This window comes from Argiope bruennichi, chromosome 1, assembly GCF_947563725.1.
Source record: "Argiope bruennichi chromosome 1, qqArgBrue1.1, whole genome shotgun sequence".
Taxonomy (NCBI): Eukaryota; Metazoa; Arthropoda; class Arachnida; order Araneae; family Araneidae; genus Argiope; species Argiope bruennichi.
In genome coordinates, this window is record NC_079151.1 from 56,529,664 (window position 1) to 56,552,880 (window position 23,217).

At 28.8% G+C, this 23,217-nt stretch overlaps 2 protein-coding genes across 5 annotated transcripts in view; one reads left to right on the forward strand and one right to left on the reverse strand.

Annotated features, from left to right (window-relative positions):
* The window catches only part of LOC129963723 (protein-serine O-palmitoleoyltransferase porcupine-like), a 148,099-nt gene extending 126,769 nt beyond the window's left edge, over positions 1–21,330 (reverse strand). The window contains exon 1 of one of the 3 annotated variants that reach the window (XM_056080362.1): positions 21,206–21,330. The gene's annotated coding sequence lies outside the window, so the exon portion shown is untranslated. Of the gene's footprint in view, positions 1–17,618; positions 17,638–21,205 lie in introns of those variants that run through there. The other 2 variants (XM_056079126.1, XM_056079529.1) reach the window with 2 other exon arrangements.
* LOC129960394 (protein prickle-like) overlaps positions 1–23,217 on the forward strand; it is a 236,712-nt gene that overhangs the window by 111,756 nt on the left and 101,739 nt on the right. The window lies entirely within an intron of this gene.

A 23,217-nucleotide genomic window follows, 5' to 3' on the forward strand; every position in this document is an offset into this window, starting at 1 on the left:
TTTAACGGAATTCCACCCCTAATTTGATAGAAATCTGCAATTTTAGTATAAAAAATTGCAAAGCAACTAAACAAATTTTAAAAATAATAACAATAAAACTAAGCAGATTTTTTCTTCTAGCGTATTGCTTTTCTTTCTCGTGCTAACGCAGAATAAAAGAACGCAGACTTTTTACTCTTATATATATTTAAAGAATATATTGTGAGAATATATTTAAATTATTATAATTATTTAATTATATATTAAAGAATATATTTAAAGAATAAGTGACCGTCCCTGCGATCATATCTTCTCATTTAGTAGCGAAAGGAAATACTCAGAATTACTAACGAACGATTTTCCACTCTTCATTAGCGGAGAACATAAAAATAAGAAAAAAATTTTAACTTATTATTCAAGAGAGATGTCTTGATTCATTCATTTCCAATATTAATTGTATAGAAATCATTATAATTTTAAAAGTATACCTTCTTTCTACTCCAAATTTAGGAAATTGTTCTATTTTGTGGAGATTCATCAATTATTTATTTAATTATATATATATAAACCTCAAGATCGATTTCTCTGATAATTGCAATACTCTCTTTCTACGATTTTGATATTTTCATATGGGTAAAGTAATCAATGGCTATTTTAGGCATTTTGCTGACCTAGGTAATGCATATGGGTCTTACATATTACATTTCAGAATATCTTTTATTTAATCAATACTTTAATTACTTATTTTGAAGCTATTTTTTTTATTTTAATAATTTTGTGAAAATGTACATCTTTATTTATGGATTAACCCTTTCTAGGGCCGTGAGAAGTATGCTTCCCACCAAATTTATCAATCTTTGTATGAAATTTTGTAGGCTGGCATAAGTTCTGACACATTTTTTTAGTAAGTCAGAAACTTAGATGCTTCAGTTCTTTATCTCAAACAAAATGATGTATCTTAATTTGTTACTTAATTATTAATTAACCAAATTAACTAATTTATCAAATTAAATTTATCTAATAAGCTAAATGAATCCCTTTTCTTATTCTAATTTCAAGCATAAAAATATTTGACATAATATGACTAGAAAAAAAAATGTCCCTTTAAAGGGTTAATTTACTATGACTCATTTATATATATGTTGCATTCAAATTTGTACTTAATTATATTTAAATAAGCACTTGCTGTTTATAATTACTATTATAACTAAGTGAACATAATAAAATCAAATTAGGAACCAGATCAATTATACTTGTCTGCGTTAATATTATACAATTCATATTATTTTACTCTATACAGAATTTGTTTAGGAAATAACAAAATAATATTTTTTTTTAATCAATCTATAAGGCATATATCTAGTTGAAAATCTGTCACTGAAAGTAAGAAAACATATTTGTCATTGATTGGCATTTTTATTAGCCATCAAGCAATCATATATTTCCACCTTCATAAAAACTAGTATCAATTTTCGCAACAAAAGGATAATGAGTCATGTCCAGCGATAATCACATGACAAGCATAACTCGCAATTGTCCAATATCTGACTGCACGTTACATGACCTAACGTCTTTTTCATCCTTTAAAATGCGCAAGGAATTTCAAAATTAAATTGGCGCGACGCTTTGATGTGTGTTAAGTAAGTATGCATTGACTTCATTTGTGTATTATCTTCATGTCAGGAAGTGCTGAATAGGAATAATTTCCCTTCAAAAGTGAATGTGTTACTTGTTCCAAATGTGTTAAATTCCAAAGTTCTATTTATTTAACCTTGAAAGGTTCTTCATCGTTCTTTGATTACTTAATTGTTTCCCCCTCTCCAACGGGTGCAACAAAGGATTGGAGCAGTTTTTTTTTCTACATGAAGGCCCATCTAAATTCTGTGCAGTGGCCTTCAGTTTCAATTGATCTCGTTTGAGCATTTTAGCCGTCAATTGATTCCCTTCCGTTTCGCTTTTTAAACCCGAATCTAAAAGTTTATCTTTGTTTCCTAGTCTAATCAACCGTCAAAATCTTAATAAAGGAATACTGCGCTTCGTATCTAAAACGCAATATTTCTGTTCAAAATCGTTTGTTATAAAGTGAACCTGTTTTTACTGCATTGGAACTTTGGAGGTTTGTTTTACGATAGCGAAAATGTTAGCTTCTTTCACACTGATTTTTAACCCATGTGCGAAATACTAAAGAACTATTTACTATTCGTTTTAGAATCCCTTTGTTGTTACTTTCAGATGATTTTACTCTTGAAAGGGATGAGTAAAAAGATTTCCTTTTCGGTAATTCTTTTTTAAGTTAGTTTCGCCTTTCCTGTTCTTTTCGGTTTTCGAATTTCTTTTTGTTTTTTAATTGTAAGTGAAAACTACGTAGTATATATATCACTTTGTCTGTACTCAGACTCCTATTTTTCAAAAATCATAATAGGTGGGTTCATGCGCAGAAACATACAAAGTTTGTATATCGCAAAGCGCACAGCATTCATTCTATGAATCTTAATTGTCGGCACGTCAATATCCCTTCCTTTCTTTCCAAGCTCAGTGGGAATATAGAAAGGTATAGGAGACCTACCTGCTTGATATGAAAAAAAATATATTCTAACATGAAGCTAAAGATTATGCCTTTCAAATTATTAAACAAAAATTATTTCATCTATCTTTATTTTTTATATATATGAAATAGGATGTTCAATTAGCAAAAAGAATTGTACAACTCTCTTCCCAAACCATATAAAAATATATATGTTTCTAATAAAGGTGTGAATTGCTATTGCGTGTGTTGGTACTACAAGTCTGGCTGTTTGATTAGAGCTACCAAATATGGCACAAATATACTTTGGAGGGTGAGAATGTGTGCATCTCAGTGTTTTTACATTTCATTTAGAATTTTAAATAATTACGAAATGAAGCGAAATTTTGGCATTTTCCCACGATAATTCCCAAAAATATAGTTGCACAAAAATGATTTCAGCGCCTTCTTAAAATTCAACAAATTGTTGTTTTAATGCTTTTAATTTAATAGTCACGCGAATTTTTCTTGCATTTGGTAGGATTTTTTTTTTTTTTTTTAGTTATATTTTTCTTTTCAGTTTTCAAAAATAGATTACATTGTTGCTCCGAAATTTAAACCGTTTTCATTATTTCATCAAATATTTAATTGCCTGGTCTTCTTCCATTGTTTAAAGTAAAAGAAGAAGGATTTTGCTTGATATTAGTTTATCTTACATGACGAATAAGAAAGTGAAATTAAATATCGTAGTTAGAAGATAGATAATCAGGACAATTACGTAATTTGTAAACTCTATGTTATTAGACTTGATTTTATAAGTATCTGTATACACAAATTACAATAAATTCTGCTAGTCTGTTAAACTGATATGTTTTTCTTGAAAGTGAATGAGAAATGAAATGATAGGATGGTTTTGAATTATATTTTTACCGTTATTTTCACCTTTTTAGATGTTATGAATCTAAATTAAACAAAGTGCTAGAAGTTAGATTTTCTTAACAATACATGACTTAGCAGAACAATTGGAAGTATGATACAAGAACTCTTTAATTACCATAATCATAATTCATTAGGGCTAAGTTTTAAGTCGCGACAATCTAATATGACATCCTGCCTGTTAACAGCTCAATCAAAATTCAAGTATCTCAGCGGTTTGATCATTGCTTAATATTCTTGTTTATTTATCATTTGTAAGTATTTATTTATATAGAGGCGATCGACACTTGTTCTGATTTTTTTTTTTTTCCCTTAGCAATCCTGAAAGCACACAATTCAAAACATAAATTTTTTATTTGAAACGTGTTTATAATCGAAAAAAATCTCTTGCATACGGAATATATTCATTCTTATCAGATGTTATTTTCAAGTTTTTATATCTGTGCAAAATATTAATTAGTAATTGTAATAATTTATATAATATTGCATTTTTATACAATTGTAATGCATTTTATTAATTCTCATTTTTCTTCTTCTTTTAGGTAAGTACAAGCAGAGTTTTAATTAGAATGTATGTTGGGAGATAAACTGAATGGCTCTTGTCGAGTTCGCTGGTAACTGTAATTTTTTCTACTTCCTTTTCCCTTAAGAAAAATAATATTTAAATTAAAGTGTCAAATAAATCGTTTTAATTAAATAATTTGCATAAATGAATGTTCTTATTTTTAAACTAGAATATTATAGACATATTTGTGAAAAAAAATAAAATATTTTGGCTCTATCGTCTGTTTCTACTCGCGCAAGTGCGTATTTAGGCAATTTCAACGTTTTAAAGCCCTTGCAGTACGTATTATAAGGCCACTCGCTTAATAAACTACTCAGTTTACTTTCACATTTCAACACGAGCACGTTAATAATATATTTTAAGTTAAATTTTTATTTTAGTAACTTAGTGAAAGTATTTATTATTATTATTATTATGTGCTGCATCCATGTTTGTACACAATATTATTTGGATGGGAGTTCGGTGTTTAAAATATTGCAATATGCAAAATTTTAAAAACCGAAAGGATAAGGAAACAAATTATTTGTTAAAATTTGCTCATATGATTGTAGCTGTGTTATTTTTTTCCTTTTCAATTACTTCTTAGTTATTAAAATATCATCTTCCAATAACAACATTTTACAAGTCATTACATTAATGGTCCGGGAAGTGATGGCGATCAGAATAACGCCACTGACTTAAAATTATTTTGTGGTTCCTCCTCTACCCGATGTCGTAAATTCGAATTGAAATAGATTTTCAAGCCTCCCAGCGACCCTAGGTCCCTTCTCAGTTCCTTAAAGCCACTGGCCTAAGAAAAAAGCACAGGCAAATCGATTAAAAAATTTAAATAAGTCTTTTTTATGATATAAAAATTTTTTAAAAATGAATAAAAACATGTTACGCCGTAGGGCTCCAAATAAATTAATCTATTTCTGTCAATGTTAATTTGTATGGCTTGTCATCTTAAAAATTTGTTGAAGTATTCATTTTGATATTCTTTTCCAAAATATTCGGCGACTTTAAAAACGATTTTCTAATAGCAGATCGATTAGAAAAAAAAAATTTTAGTCAAAAGAGGCCTAGATAATCAAGCCTGCGTTGTAATGGTTTAAGCCATTTTCAACTTCTTGTTAAGATTAAATTATTTCTCTTATCCCTTACTAAAATTTGAAAACGTTAAAATAAATATTTAAATAGTACACATTTATTACAGAGAAGCAAAATTTCTGATACTCTGTTTGTCCTCTAGAATCTTCACTGACCTTCACTTTTAGAATCTAATAAGTACTGATTTTCTGTGTCTGATTCGGACCGCAGAAATTGTGAGAAAGAACGAATATCAGTCCATTGAATACTGGAAAATAATTGCTTTGCGGCCGACGATTCAGAGAATTGGATTGCAGAGTTATCCTGGGGACATTAGAAAAATGTTTCAGTAGTTAAAGTGCCATTATTGTAGATCGAGATAATGGCAGATTTTGGCATTTCGCATCCCTACACAGTGCACATTATGAAACCCTTTTTTAATAAATTGTCGTGTTTAATTTTACAGTAGATGTCTCAGTATATTTTTTTTAAGTAATTGATATATATTTATAATTTATTTTAGATTCTTCTTTTATTTTAATGTTTTTCTAAGCATGTATATTTTATTTATTTATTTACTTATTTATTAATCATGATGATATATAATGCTGTTTAAGTGGCACAGTACAGATAAATATTGTGGTAACAAAATAAATGTTATGAAACATATAGGAACCTGGCTGATATGCTTGACAAAATATTAATATTATCATAATTTTTCACAATTCGTAAAATTTGTATCTTTTACAAATCACTTAGTGGCAAACATAATAGTATTTTTTTTTAATGATCCTGCCTGCTTCTACTCCCTTTCACAGTTCAGTTGATTAGTCAGAAATCAACTACTGAATCAAGAATGTTAAACTCCAATGGCCAAATAAACAAAGATTCGGTTGCAGGCTGTTGAAAAATTAAGGGGAAAAAACATATTAAAACAGATACACATCGTAAAACAGAAAAGGAAGACAACTATAAAGTTAATTGTTTCTTCCTTCCATTCCTTCTCTTTTACCAACATCTTTTCAACTTAGAGAGAAATCTTATCCCCAGTGATTATTTCAAGTAGAATGTCAGTAAATATTAACATTAGAACATTGCTTAATAAGCGTAATTTGTTCCCGAATCTTGCTCGTATCTCGAAATATTCAAACAAATTTATAATAATGTAATTTATTATTTTCGGTTCATGCTTTTTTATAAGAAAATTGTCTAATAGCATTTGTTTTTATCAATGCTTCAAATTTGGCAAAAATAAGACATAGTATTGTCGTTAAATAAATGTGTCGCGCTCATAGCTACTGCCTTGTTAGGATGATTCGTCTTAATATATGATGCAGCAGTTTTCCATGCTTTCAGTACATTCCTTATTTCATTTGAAGGTTGGTGCTTTACTGAGACAGTTATATTTTCCTCTCCTGGCGAAATCTCCACCATAACTTGTTACTGTGACATCGACATTTATTAAATGATCATCTTTCATATGGTGCTTACTATAGGTGTCTTTTTTTTATGACGATTTAACTATATATTTTAAGTTTCGTTTCTAATTTAAAAAAGAAAATAAATAAACAGAAACATTGATAAACAATTGCTAAACATAGAATGATAGTTAAAATATGCAGGCAAGATCCTATATGTGATATTACGGTGTCTCCTCCTCTCTCGTTTTATGAAACATCGCTTATTAAGGATGTCTTTTGTTTTGTTAACGTTATTATGCCATTTCTCGTTATGCGAGGCGCAAGTTAAACTACATTTGATTATGTTCCAATTTATAAATAAAAATAATTCCTCGCGACCTTAAATTCGCTCGTTAAATTTGTGGAAGTAATTTTGTGGATAATTTCCGTGTATTTTAAAACCTTGCTGTCAAATTTTTGTAAAATTTAGGCACTGTAACTTCAAGAAATTTTGCCTTCAAATCTAAATCTTGTATAGTATTAGATCTTGATTACATTCATTTGCGTGTAGTAATGATTTTTGATATTTGAGTATCGCCGCAATATAGAGAAAGCAAAGAGGATATGTATATCAAATATCTATATGTCATTCAATTTCAAATTAACTATGAAATTTAAATTTAAATTTTGTTTCTAATATATTTTTCTAAGCTTAAAAATATTCATTGTGAACTGAAAATGCGAAAGATATCCTTGTCATTTATTAGTTCTTACATATATCAGTGATGTTTATTTTTCAAAATAACATATATACTCAAAAAATTTACTCAAATATTTATACATGCAAGAGCTGAGGAGTATATCCTTTTCACTTATTTTTTCATTTATTTGATGTTCTGATGAATAAAGCCTTTTAATCAAAAAGTTACAAAATTAAATATGGCAACAATCATTTGAGCCATAAACATTTTACTACTTGGGCATAAATGAACTCTGTACCCAACTAGCGAAATAATGGCCTCATAAAGATTGTTTAATAACTTATATTTTATAGCTGTGAAAGTGAAGGCGAGAAGGACGAAGACAGGATTTCCGTTGAACATTTTTAAAAGCTTCAACTATTGTACAACTTGACTACCAAGAAATTTAAAACACGTGCTTTCTTATGCTTGAAATTCCCTTTACTTTAAGAACTTTCTACAGTTTTAATTCAATCGTAATGCTTATAGTCGAATATTCGTTCGAAATGAAAATTAAATGAGCGCCGCTTTTGTAACTTTTTTTATGATGCTGCTCTTAATCTTTATTGCGTGCTTTAACTGCTTTCATATCTATGAAAATGGAATTTTATGAACAATTTTTCATATTTTTCGTCATATATTGAGGGTTTATACAAAGAGCATTCCGCATGATAATATAATATTTTAATATGTGGAAACTTAATTATTTGTTAATAACTAAATTGTAATTAAATTATGATTCCATGTGAGAGCTGTCATATAATAATGATTTGAAATTAAATCTAATATACAAAATTCCATACAATTTATAATAATGAAATATGAAAAATTTATGATATGAAATGTCTATGAAATTTATAATAATGAATACTTCAATATTAAAGAATAACATAGTAATAATTTTTTTAAAACGCACTTTTATAAGTGTATTTAAAAAAAAATCTATCGCTTTTATCATAAAATTATAGATATTTAAATCTTAAAAGTGCGAATCATTGAAAGCATACTTTAAGAAAATTAGCCACAATGCACAGCAAAAGACTGGTAACTCCTGAACATTTCATTAAAAATTTGAATTACATTATGACTGTGATTAAAATTCTATCAGCGCTTGAATATTTTACGATTTTGTTAGACCTCCATGTTTTTAATTTAAAAAAAAAATCTACTTTTTAGTTACTTGAGTTTTTAAAAATATTTTTATTAATGGGAAAAAAATATTTCCGTTAAGAGAAAAAATATTTGGGTAGGGAGTAAGTACCTCAAATTTTTATTTTAAATCTTGAAAATACATGAAATGAGAGGATTATATAAAGTAGGTCACTGTGAAATAAGGGATTGCCAACCACTGCTTTAGAAGGGTCATCCTGGATACCGAGGGTCCTCAAAGCCCAAAAGAGAGCCACCGTAAATCGATCGAACCATTGGAGACAGACAGTCGGGGGACGGCTTTTAAGAGCATTACTTTTATTTAAGACCATAAAGGTCCATTTAAGACTGGGGAATTTCACTGACGATGCCGTTCAGATGAGTCTTTCAAACTCCAAAACGAAGAAAGGCGTCAATAAGAGATACGAGAATTGCTCTGATTCTCGGAAATGCTTCGTAAATAGTTTTTCAGGCTTAAAAGGGACCGAATCAAATAGAATATGTTCCTTTGATTGTGATCTTTGATAATGAAGGCAGTTGCTCTAAATCCGTTTTAATTCTCATATCTGATGGAGCTGCAAGGGCAATTGGAGTAATATGCGTCTATCGGTAAAATGAGTCATATTAAAAGATAGGACTTAAAAAATCGTGCACTTTTTTTTATTGGTTAAAGTTATGTGCTGTAAAGCTGTTTGATAAATTTAAAAAGACATCAAAATTGATAAAATATATTTATTTTTAAAGTTACATTTCCTGAATCTTAACTTGCCTTATAATACTTTAATACGTTATAATTCCAATAAGTTATATTTTATCTTAAAAAATAAGAAGGTTATAAATTAATATATATATATATATATATATAGTTTTAATTTTCATTGTTCCAGTTTTCATATTTTTTTGTATTTATTAAATAAGAAATGCAGGAGGTAGACCTTCTTAAATTATGCTTCTTGCAAATAAAGAAATTCTGCGAAAGTTTGTAATCACATATCAGTTATTTCTTCATTATTTTAAACATGCCTTTGAAATCATTCCTGATGATGAAGGAGAAAATATATCTGTCTATCTATTGGTATTCTGACTAACAGACTGTATGATCTAAAGCTGCAAAAATTGGCATGAATATTCTATGGACGTTGGGAATGTGCATCTTTGAAAATATTATAGCACAAAGGTGATTTTAACCGCATTTTAAGATTCAGAAAATTCTCTTTTTAATGATACCTGTTTGTTTGTTTTCCCCCTTTCCCGTCTTAAATTGGACGATTCGGGTGTGTGTGTGTGTGTGTGTGTGTGTGTGTGTGTGTGTGTGTGTGTGTGTGTGTGTGTGTGTGTGTGTGTGTGTGTGTGTGTGTGTGTGTGTGTGTGTGTGTGTGTGTGTGTGTGTGTGTGTGTGTATGTATATATATATATATATATATATATATATATATATATATATATATATATAATATAAATGTGCAACAATAAGTTTCATTATTCTTCCAAAATTTAAATGCTTGCATACTTTCCATTATTGTATCAAATAATTAATTGCATAGTTTTCTTCTATTGTCAAAAGCAAAGGAAGAAAGATTAATATTTTGTTTGATATTTATGTCATTTATAAGAAGAATGAGAAAGTGGAAGTTAAGTACCTCAAAAATTAGAAAAGGAATGAATATGGCAGTTATCTTCTCAATTGCATTATAACTCCAATAAGGTGATTTGTGTACGCAATGAACAAAGTTGATGTAATGCTGTTAAAAAACTTACTTTAATATTTATCGTATATGATGCTTAAAATTAGTTTGTGAAAGCTATCAAAAACATCTCGGTATTATGAATTTAAAGTAAATACAATCGATATTCACGTCAGAACCAGTGGTGGCCATTGGCGGCTATTGATTCGTTAAAGTAGAATTTTTTTGTTATTTGTTATTGTAAAAGTAGAATCTTTCTATTATAGTAATGTTTTTATGCTTGCATACTATCTGTAAATTTTGTCATGCAGCATTCATAAAGAAAGTCCTCTATTGGAGGTGTAGCGGATTTCCCACTAGTCAGCTGCTTAGGGTCGCTAGGCTGAGAGGCAGCTGCAAGCAAATCGATTCAAAAGCTTTATTTTCCTAGTTGCCAAAAAAAAGTTTGTTAGATGTACAAATTCTGTGAAATGTGCTATATTAGGATAAATCTAATGCTTATTCAAGTGTAATTGGTCAGGTTCCTATGTTTCATCATGTTCACTTAGTTATTAAAATATTTGTAAACGCCGACTCCTTGTCTCAATATCATTGTTTACAAAAGTGGATGTCATTCTATTTGGAATCAGAATAAGCCAATACAAATGTACGAAAATGTGAAACTAATTTGATCATCTTATTAAAAGAGTGGCCTCATAATGCCTCCTGACTAGGACCACAGAATACCTAAATCACCAATGATAGGACGGACCTATAGACTTGCAGTTACCAAATGTGATTCACTGTTGCATTTTGAGTAGCAGTTGCTTCATTAAGAAATGGTTTTCCAGAATTTTAATTTTAATTAGATTCAGTTTTCAGAATTTTAATTAGATTTATAATTAAATGTTAGTCAAAAGTTTCTTCATCTGCTTCAGTAAATATTACTTCACAAAAAAAAAACTTTTTTTTTAGCATAACTTTTAAATTAAAAAATTAAGCTTTTTAATTATACTAGTTTTATTTCCGATCAAATTTTTCTCCGATTTTAATGAGTTGAAATTTTTTTATATTTTTAATTGTTTTAATTAATAAATTTATATCCCCCGCATTTCGACGATATTTACATTTTGTTGTATGCATCTTATCTCTGCAAGGAGCAGATTTTAAAAATGAGTTTAATATAGACAAATCAAACTTAAAACGAACTGAACTACAATGCTTCAATAATGGTGTTCGAATATCTTTTATTTATCTATTTACCTCCTGATTAGATATCCTTTGTCGATAATTATTTTTTGAAGCCTTGTAGCAGACAAAACGATTCATGTTTAGCAATCCCTACACTAAATTCTAACCCGAATCCTTCTGGCTGTTTTCTATGATTCCGCCGAAACTTAGGGTTGTTTCTAAGATTAATGAAGTAGCTTTTCCATAAATCATATTAACGCTATGCACGTTTCAGCAGTTTCAAAAAAAGTGGCAAGCGGTATAATTTTCTTTTCATCTGTCTAAGCACTTTAGCAAAAAGACTACCACCGTGTTGAAGATGCATAATCGACGATATGCAGGTCTACCCGGATATTATTTCAATAAATGGATTCCTTTACCTTTCTGAAACACACTTTATCGATAGAATCTTAAGTCGAACTGAAATAAATGGATGATTGTGATTTCGAGACTTTCTTTTCTGATTTGATGATAATTGATTTGGTGCTCTTGCTACAATAGAAGAACTTTTATTGCTGAATATTATATCTGTATGAAGTAAGTGCTACATTTTTCCAAATCACATTTAAACCTAAACTGCAATGTTTTTAAACTTTATTACGTGAACAGAAGTAGTGTAAGAAATTTAAGAAAATCAATTTACAAATTAAAATTGAAATAAAACTTTAATTATAATTAATTAATTAGCAAGCTATTAACTGCTTTATTAATAACTTCTGTCATTTCTAGTCAAACATACTTGTTAAATTAATTTATTAAATAATTTTTTTTGGGTCATAAGTCATATGATGCGTGGTTGTATAATTAAAAATCATTTATCGCTTCAGTTTTTTTTTTTTTTTTTCTAGAATTTTTTTGGATAATTGATTACAGAAAACAAAACAAAATGTTTACAGAAGTGTATCAAAATACTTTGTTAACAAACATATACGCTTTCGTATTTTTTCGTGCTCATATTATAAATGGAATATATTGAAAAGCCAGACATCTAATAGAGAATGTTATTTTTAAACATATTTTTACTTATTTTTTAAAGGCAAAAAAGGAACTTAAAATTATTCTGCGAGAGTCTTTAAAGGGTTTAGATTAATTTTTTAAAAAAAATAAATTGCTGGCATTTTTGGATGTTTTAGATACAAGGAATGGAGTTAAATGTTTAAATATAAACAAAGAAAAAATCAAAGCCAAAAATCGAAATTATTGTACTAATACGAAACATATGGTCACTGGAAAATAAAGACTAGGCAAAATAAATAAATAAATTTCGCAAGCATGGTATCAACAATTTTTAAAAATAGCGCATTTAAAACTATTGTGGAAAACTAAAATCGATTTGAATCTTTAAAAACTCATAAAATTGATGAAGCAGTTTTTGAATACATAAAAATGATACGGAATAAGAATATGTCTGTGTCTGGCCCGTTCCTTAAAGATAAAGCGATCGAATATGTTGTGAATTTGGGAATTAATAACTTACTAGCGATCTCTTTCTAACTCAATAAATTGAGAAAGTGACATAACATGGGAGAAAGTATAATATAATTTGCGACTTTTATTTTTGTTATTAAAATCTTCATATACCGAAAATTCTATATATCGAGTTTTTACTCATGAAAGTTTTAAATGCGATATTTGAAGGCTTTACTGCATTAACTGTACTATTTTCAAAAGTCGTCCCTAATTTATTTTAAAAATTTTGTCGAAAAAGAACCTTCAGACAGTTCGTTGCTGTCTCCTTAATTGCTTCAACAAATAAATGAGAAGAACCAACCACAAAAAGTTAACAAATGAAATTAGCTCGACTAATTCATGACCTTTGGTTATTGAATCCTATACCCTCCACCATGCAAACTAATTTTGCGTACTTTCACCTCGTTAGCTGCACAATTTGAATAATTCTTTGCTGGAAACTGCATTACTCGCGCATAAAAATATGATTCAGAGAAACTTAGAATCTTATTTAAAGCTGCTGATTCATTCGTATTCACATTTCGTCATTTGATTCTGCAGTTGAAGAAATAAAACAAATGTCACAATCGAATGCAACACGAAACCAGAAGAATAAAAAAAAACTAGCAAAAAAGAAAAATTAAGTCTTGAGTTAAGTGGCTGATTTAGAGTGTTTGATTTCTAATCGAGAGAAAAAATGAGTGCTCTCGATGGCTGTGTGGGTTTTGGTGTGTAGGTATATGGAAACTTGAAAAGCGGAAGAGCATATCTAAGAGCTGTTGCAGGATTCTGGGAAAAAAGTTTCTTTTCCATTCAGAAGGAAGTGGAATTATAGGCCGGTGGTTCTTCTTAAAAGGTGTGGAGCGTGCTAACAAGGAAATTCGGACAGGAAATAATTTTTTTTTTTTTAATTTGTTAACGCACTACGCAATGGAGAATTTGGAGTATCATAGGATTGCCTTTAATTATATAATGATCAATGTTGACTTGTTAATTCAGAAATGAGCGTGGCCGAATAGAAGAAACTTTTGAAATTTTTGAACTTCAACTTATTCCCTCGCGGAAGGCATATTATGTAATCATAAGGATAAGTAATCAAAAATACGTCAATCTACATCGCGACACAGGGAACCGAAGAGCAAATAAGACCGAAATTTCCCCTTCAATGGTTTTAACAATGAGATTTTCATAGGGATTTCTTTGACACGTGTCGATTTAGGACAGGTAAATTTAGGTACCTTTAAAAGAATATTAAGCATTTTTATCCCTTCTTTCGGAGCGTGAGAACCTGCTGAATTTACAATTTTACAAAGCGCGTGTAGGAATAAATAAATTTTTAAAAAATAGGAATTGGGTCAGGAAATAAGGCATTTAGCTCAGGAATAACATTTTACAATGAAGTTAATATGGGCTAAATTAAGATAAAAATTAGGGATTAAGTAATTAATTAATTAAATAGGATTAAGAATACATAATACATATTAAAAACTATAATTCAATACTGGAGAAACGCGTATTGTTTGTCTCTTCATGGTCACTGGCAAATAAATTATTTTCTGTCCAGGTAGCAAGAATCGAAATCGAAATTCATTAACAGTCAATGAGAGAGGGGGACATACATACACAATAAAAAGAGAGAGAGGGAGAGATTGAAGGCGAACTTTGGATCTTCAAACTTTGGAGAGTGACGAAAACGAGGAATCCAGCCGGGGTTGGTCTGATATCAGCTCTAGCCTCCTCTAAATTGAAAGGATCGTTTTCTCACCAAGTCAGTCAATTTATTGTATACGCAGCAGTGAGTTTTCATGAGCTTTTCGTAGACAACTCACTGGCCGCTCTTTTGCTTACTTATTCATCTCCTGTCTCATCCCCCGTCTCCCCCCCCCCCTCTTGACCACGGTATTGTCAGAGTGAAAAAAAATAAGCATGTAGCATCAATTTCTTGACTTATTATTAATTTAAATTCCAATTAAAATGTCAAAAAAATTGCTCCTGCATGCACATTTATTCCTTGCAAAATATATCTATTCCAATTTTTTTTTTTAATCGAACAATCTGTACTGTAAAGCAGGAACATAAATGTACCCACTCTTTCAATATTTGTTGAGAAAAATTATTAATTTTTTGTTTGTTCGTTAGATTAGAGAATTAATATTTCGTTGCATACTTTAAATTTTTATCTATGCTACTATTTAATGATATTGTTTTAATTCAAATTGCTGAAATTAATTTTTAATGTTTCTTTATATTGGTCAGTAAAAAGAAAACATTTTTTACTCTTAGCTTTCACCTCATTTCTAGTTTGCTAACGACTAACGCATGCGCAAAAACGTGAAGAGTTTCGTATCTAAAATTGAATATTATATGAAATGTGCCAGGCTAGAACATTCACTCGAATTTTAAATTATTTTCTGATTTCATCTACTCTTGAAAAATATTATGAATGAATTTTTCATTCAACGATGTTATCGAAAATAGCTGATAAAATTACTTTTGTGTAGGCGCCGAAAAAGATTAAAAAAAAAAAAAGACTTATCATTGTCGTAGAAAATCTATTCCGTTCAAGGATATTAAACATCAATGATATGACATTTCTATTTTCTCCTTTTTAAGTGTTTTCGCTCTACCTTTTAGAACCAACCTAAAATGCCCGCCATTTTTAAATACCTTGACAAGATTTCAGAAAGCTAATCTTTCATTTCGAATTTCTTATCACTTCGAATTTTTTTTATATATAATTTATTATCTTGACTTTTAAATGACTTGACTACAACAGCCTTTTCGAATGGCTCTGTTACATTAGTCATTCCTATGCTGCTTTGTTTTAATGGCGCATGTATAATATCTGGGCGTAGGCATTTAATAGTACTAAACTTATCTAACCTCGGACCAGACGTGATGTGACTAACCTATTTTGCATGCTGTAAAACTCATTTGTGTCACTGTCTCTTACATAATTTGATATTTTATGATTTTGTTTTTGCTGCAAAAATTTGACTTGGTTTTCTCCTTTCTTGTGTTTTATTTTCATTTATTCGTACAAAATGAATAAAATATACTTGAAATAGCAGTATGCTAAGATAGTAGACTGGACATATAGTGATAGCAGTTTCAAAATTAGACTGCTTAATATGTTCGTAGTTTACCTATCGAAATTTCAAGTTAATTCAAATCCATATATAGTAATTTTAGTTGAAATAAAACAGCCATTTAAAATTGAATGATTTTGATATTGCATTCCGAATATATGCAGTTGATTCCGCTCTAATAATTGTTGGATTTATGGAGCCCATGTGTTATCATCTAAGTAATTTTTATTTTTATACTTGGGATTGTATTTTAATTGTTTTTTGTGCAAATTAATACTCTGTAACCATTTTACCTTACAAATTTGGAATAAGAATTTTTCTAAAATACAGATTTTTTTAAAGAAATTGTTTTTAATGTTTTTGTAATTACTGTTCGTTTCAGTATCCTGAGACGACCACTTTTTGATGATTCTATCTCACTAAAGGGTGACACGTGGAAAGATGTACAAATTTCCAAAATTTACTTTATTGTAAGATGTAAACATCTCCTTCTTTCCTCTCGCCCCTATTTTGCTGAATTAAATCCATCCTAATGCATGCACAAAACGCGGAGGGTTTTAGAATTGACAAACAATATACATATTTTTTACAAACATTTTCTTTACATACAAACATTTAAATACTTATAATATATGCATAACTTGGTATTGGTTTCTTTCTGATGTCGATATTTAATTTTTATATTTTCTGTATTTCTTTTAGGCTGTTAAACAAACTTGACTTTGAAATTTAAATAAAAAAATTACTACGTATCTTAGAGATAATTCCAAAAATCATGTTCCATAAATCATGTATTTCAGAACATTTCTAAAAAAAAAATTACTTATTTTCAATTGCCAAAAACACCTTAGAGTTACAAATAAAAGTACAGGAACAGAAATATGAATGTAAAGTTTTCATAATTCTTAAATAACATGATATGAATCTCATAAAATAACCTGTAACATTTATAAAATATGGATAATATTATAAATTGTCTGCAATAAAAAAAATATTTCACAATTTCAGGGCAATAAAATATTATGCTTGCATAAAAGTAGAGCAAACAAGAAAACGATATTTTATTAATCTTAACAATCGTAAAGATCGTAATCGTAAGTAAATGTATACCACTAAACGGAATTCAAATACAGTTCTTCTATTAATATAAATCCGCAACATGAAAAAAAAAAAAAAAATTACAATTTTATTTTTATTATTTTAAAACGTACGTTATTAAAAAACGTTTAATTGTACTCGTAGAAACAAAAATTTTAAATACTAATTTAAAAATTATGTCAAAATTAAAGAATTGCATCTGTTATTTTGTTTAAATACCTTAATAGATTCCAATAATAACTCTATTTTGGTGTTGTTTTTTTAATATTGTTATTTTCTAGCAGAGAATCTCAAATGTCGATGTGATAACATTAATTTACTTTCTTTTTATGCATTAAAAATTGTGAAATAACTTATATGAATATACAACTCTGAAATTTTGCATATATATATATATATATATATTTAGAATGATTCAAGTTATCATACGGACCAATAGAAAGAAATTATATATTATAATATATTTTTGAATTCCTTGTCGCCTTAAGACAAAGTTTATGCTATATAGTTTTTATCCGGTGCACTTATACTTGGGTAGTTATATTAAAAGCACTTAATTCTTATTATTAATTATTAAATCTATAACATCCAATCAATAGATTTTGAATGACAATTACATTTTATGGAACAGGATTGTTTTGAATCAATGAATTTAAAAGGGAAGGGAAATTATAAAGAAAAGGGCTTTATTTTTAAGCTGTGATTTTGTTTGAATACCAGTTTGATCTTTGAGGCTTTATATATTCACCTGTATCTTTTTATTTCAATTGTTCATTCAGATTTTGATTTCTTTTCAGTATTTTATCTGCTTGACTGACAACCATTGCATTTTCCCTAGCAATCAAAATGTATTCATGGTAATAAAAGGAGCACGACCTGCAATATCGTAAATGTTTTATTCAGAGTTTGGATATAAACTATGATATATTTTAAAGTACAAAAAGTCATTTTTCAAAACAATTCTGTTTGGCCTCATAAATCTCAACCGTAGTTTTAAACAATCGTTATACTGAGTTTTTTTTTTTTTTTTTTTTAATTCTATTTTACCTTTTAAGAATTTGTGAAAAGGAACTCTAAAATATGTCGATTGTAAAGTGAAAAAAGCTACAGGATATACTCTTGCGCCAAGCAAAATAGTTCTATATATCTTTCTGGTATCATGTTTTTACCTAACGTTTTTGATAGAATTTGTTTTCCAGTTTTAAATTTAATGATAAATTGACGTTTAATCGCTTTAAGCTTACAAAATGTGAACTTATTTTCCGAATAACAGTTTTAAATAATACATTCGCTTGTTCTAGAAAATCATAAATCTTTCACGTGTGCTTTTAATAAATATTTAAGTACGCTGCAAATTCTCTTTGTCTCGTTTCTCTTCTTGGAAGCAACATTTGCTAGAGTTTTCAATGGTGTTTGTTTTCATTATAATGCATTCATTTAAGAGTAAATTGTATATTTGCTAAGTATCTAGTTTTAAGAATTATTGTCTATATCCTTGGTAATGAATCTCTACATTTAACGCCGTTTCTCCCGTCCTTTTCTTTAATTTCAAGGTACGTGGAAATATGTATTGCATTATGTATCCTTTTGTGGTGACTTTTAGCTTCCCATGTATTGTTAATTCAGTTTTCTATTACTGTAACTTCTATTCATATTACATTCACTAAAAATACTCTAAATAAATTAGGATAACATATGAATTAAGATTTGTTTTGTGTTCAGAATTTTAACCCGTGCTGGTGGTCACCCTGAAATTTTTTATATAGTCATTTATAAATCTGCATGTGTGTTATTAATCTCACTCCAGTTTCAAACATTAGTTGCGGAAGAACCTATTAGACGCTATGCTTTGGCGATTAATCGTCAAAATGCGGTACAAGTACCAGAAAATCGAATGTGCATTTTGGATGCTTTTACCTTGATCGAACTGTACTGGTGCTGAACTGTACTTGTAGTCACTAAACCCCAAACCAAATTTCAAATATTTAATTCTTTCCTCTTTTGATTTATCCACACTTAAATGTTTCTGAACATACAAATCAGCAAACGGTCAAACCCTCGACTGATCAGGTTGCAAATTTCAATCCTATCTATACTTTAGATGCTAAATATGTGTATCAAATTTTATCTGTCTAACTCTTTTCGTTTTGTAATCATCTTGTTAACTTTTATTCGTCCAGCTGAACAGGCAGGCTTCTGAAAGAATTATCTTAAAAATTTATTAAATATATACAAATTTAGTGTTATGTCTATATACCGAATTCCATCCAACTCGCAACATTTTTTTAGTTATCTTATCCACGAGTAGATAAGGCATCCAAAAATATTTTATTCGGTTTGAAGCGTGAAAATTCGTCGAAATATCATTTTTTTTGGCGATTACTGATTTATTGTCACTTTCTATTATACTTCGTAAACAAGAAAGTAAAGAAAAGGTTGGAGAAGTATATCTACTATGTATGAAGATATGATAAATTATATAAAATATTTAATATTTTCGAATCCTGTCGGCTAAATAATATGTAACATATTTTTGGTTTAAGTAGAATGTAGGTTCGAAGCAGTGAAGAGACTTTATTGATTTAATTTCGTTTTATTCTTTCTCGGGAGACAAACATGATTATTTACAAGAACGCGCAGTGCGACACAAAAGAAGAAGTAAGAAAGAAGGCATAAAGGGAAGAAGGACGAAGAAATGATCACTAGTCACTAGATAAGATAGGAGTTCTGGCTACGCGCCAATTCAATACACGTGGTGACCTTTGACATCTTTTCAAGGGCACCTGATCACTTTCATTTGAGACGTAGTACTGATGGCTCATTATTTTTACAGAGGAATTAGTTAAACCGAAAGTGGAATTGAATCACGAAATAAGAGAATACTTTTAAAATGAAGTTACCATGGGCTAAATTAAGATAAAATCTTGGAAATTAATTTAATTGAAATAAGAATTAAAATATCATTATATATATATATATAATATATCAAGTTAAAGCGTGAAATGATCATTGTTCTATTAGGTAAACGTAAATTGAACCTGGAAGTTCTCTGAATAGTTCAAAAGAGTGCGTAAAGATGTTGCTATTTCATTTCTGAGAGCAAATTGTTCGGACAACGGTCCCCCCCCCCCCATTGATTTTCAAACATTTTCATTTTCGCCTTATGTGACTTTTATGATGATTTACTTCTATGTCGCAAATATTTATCAAAGAATATATCTTGAAATTTAAGAAAACATTTTTTAAAAATAATTTGCTTGACTCAAGATTCCAATTATTTTCATGTAATAGATTTAAGATCTAGAAAATTAACTTCTAAAATGAATAAATTGATTTTTTGCATTTTATCAATTATTTGACTAGAATGCTTCATCCGTGGAATTTTAAAAATACAAATAAAATGCAAATAATAAGAAAATACAAATATCTGTTATCAATTGAGCACAATAAATTAAATTGTTTATTCTGCGAGTTATATTGGCCGATTTCATTTCATTCTTAAATATAGATAATTCCATAATAAGCCTTACAATGTAAATGTGGAGCGAATGAACTTCGTTATTATAATCTATCTATTTAAAGTTTTGACTCCGCCTTGATTCATTCGCTTTCCTTACTTTATTAAACTTGGTTTTATAAAGTCACAAATTTTTGACAGTACTTATAAAATAAACAAAAATAACTAATGAACATTATTAAATTTTAAACGTTCCCATAAAGTCACCCCCCCCCCAAAAAAAAAAATTCAGGAATTATTTCGATTAAAATAATTATCTTAATTTCTATATTGTAAAATATTGCAATACAATATAATATATAAATTAAAAATCTCTTCTTTTATGCTTTTTATTAAAAATGTGAGAAAGAACAAACATTTATGTATGATTACTTAAGAATGTGTTATTGTAGTAAAAATATTGTAATTGCCAATTACATTATTGGAAACATTACATACCTTATTACCATTGCCATTCACTTATTTAGGAAAAAAAAATGTTGCAATTTCTTTAAAAATTTTATTAAAATTTTTAAAATTGTAATAAATTATCATTGTTAAAAGTCAGATACCACCATACTATATGGCTTAAAAAAGTAGCTAACTGCATTTTGAACCGAGATTCGATAATGAATCATTTCGATGCAGTTTATTACTGTATATGATTGCATCCGACTTTCGCTGAAATCACTGAATGTTGAATTAGTTGAGTATCCTTAATATCCAAGCACTCTAAAAAATTGATGTTCACCGATTTTTACTGCGATTATTGTTATTAAGTTAATTATTTCCAAATTACCAAACTGCTTCTAAGAAAATAATTTTCGAAATGTTCTTACTTGAGCTCTGCCACCAATTTTGCGGTTTTTTCGTGTCCGATTCGAGCAAGGGTCGGTGTTTTTGAAAAGCAGATAACGGGAGAAAAACCACTTCTACTTATCGCCGTGCTTCTCCTCGAATGTCTGCCGTACACGACTGATTCTACTTTGAGTGTCATAAATTTATTTGAACAGCGGTAACTGCAGTCACTTTAATGGAACCTGACTTAATTTACAACGATTAAAAGCTTTCAATCTGTCTCAAGTGAATAAATAAACGTCTAGCTGTTAGTCACGCTTTGAATGAACTGTTGGTTCGGATACCAGGTAACTGTGTTGTATAATTCTTTTGAATTTCACCTCTCTCTTTGTAACATGTACATGTAGGCAAAAAATAAAAATAGATTTTTTTTTAAATCCTGTTGAGGAGTATTTGCTTTTCCTCTTTAGTTGTATGCATACCAAAATCTGTAAAATCCGAATTTTTGATACGCATCCTAGACCGAAATATTTTCTTTGTTCCTATCTAGTCCATTTCATAATTTTGTATTTAATTTGTTGTAAAAAAATAATAAAGAAATTTAGAACTGGAATGGAATGAAAATTATTATCTGGATAAATAAATTGTGAAACCATTAGAAGAAAAAAACAATTTTTAAGCGATTTGAACCACCATTCCGAAATGTTGTAATTATGCAGCAGCAATACAAGAAATGTTAAAATTGTATTTAGTACTGTACAGTTGTATTTAATACAGTACATTGTAATTGTACAGAACAGTATTAGAAAAATTTGTGCCAAAATAAAATTAATATTATCTTTTTTTTTTTTTTTTTTTTTGCAATAATATTCTTCTAGATTATTAGAAAAGGAAAAAAAAAGTTTAAAATGTTATTAATTTTTTTATTAAAAATCTAAACAGAATTTAAAAAAAAAACTTTATTTAGTGAGTGTGTACTATCCAAGGGGGAAGTATGTACCATATGTTGTACATAACAGATTGCCCATAGAGCGTTTTGAATGATTTCTTCATCAAGCATGGGCATAATATATCTATAGATATTATGAAATATTCATTCTGCTCAATTCAAAATCATGTCATAGACCTGTATATTGATCGGTCTATACCTCGTAAAACAATTTGTTTAAACAAAATCACTATGCTTTTAGTCTGCATCTTGTATATCTTCTATTGTCTTAATGTTACATATATGGGCCTAATATTCTGTATTTCAGAGGCTTTCCAAACGCTTAAACATTGCGTTCAGATCTGTTGTAAACCACTTTATCATTGGCATATTAAATTTTCCCAGAAATAGGCTTTCCGAAAGAGGTTTTATGGGCTTACAAGGAACTTTTAAGAAGAAAAAGAACTTTTATTATCAAATATAATTTAGCAAAAAACTGCTTCTAATGCATGGTTTAGTGAAAATTTTTAATCAACATCATATCTTTTACGAATTGTGTAAATATTCTTCAATGAGCTTGTCCCGATCCCTTGTTTATGTTTGTACTTATTCCTGTTTATTTTAATTATTATTCTAATTTTTATAAAAGAAATTTTCAGGTAAGTTTTGTTTTCATCATGTATTTTTGGCTAAAATTCTGATTTTTTTCATTGTTTATTCTTTGTTTAGAATCTCAATTTTCAGCACCAATATTGGTATGGATTAATCTAGTTTTGCAAAAAATCCGTATTAGATAGATTAATATTGATTTTTAATAGATTAATCCATATTGTTGATTAAATTAAGCAATAGTATGGATTAATCTAGTGTGATCCTGGGGACTTAATATTACTTTTAGCCCCTTAATCACCATCAATAATGTTATATTTTGCATTTACTTTTTAGAAAAATGATATTTCATATTTATTTCATTTGCAATAATTAATTTATTTTTTTAATTTGAGCTTTTGTCAACGTGATGGCAACTTGTTGATAAAAGATAATTTTTTTCCCATGCACGTGTAACGTTCTCGTGCATTTTAAATTTTATTTTTATTTCATGCATGCTGATAAATATGGTTAATT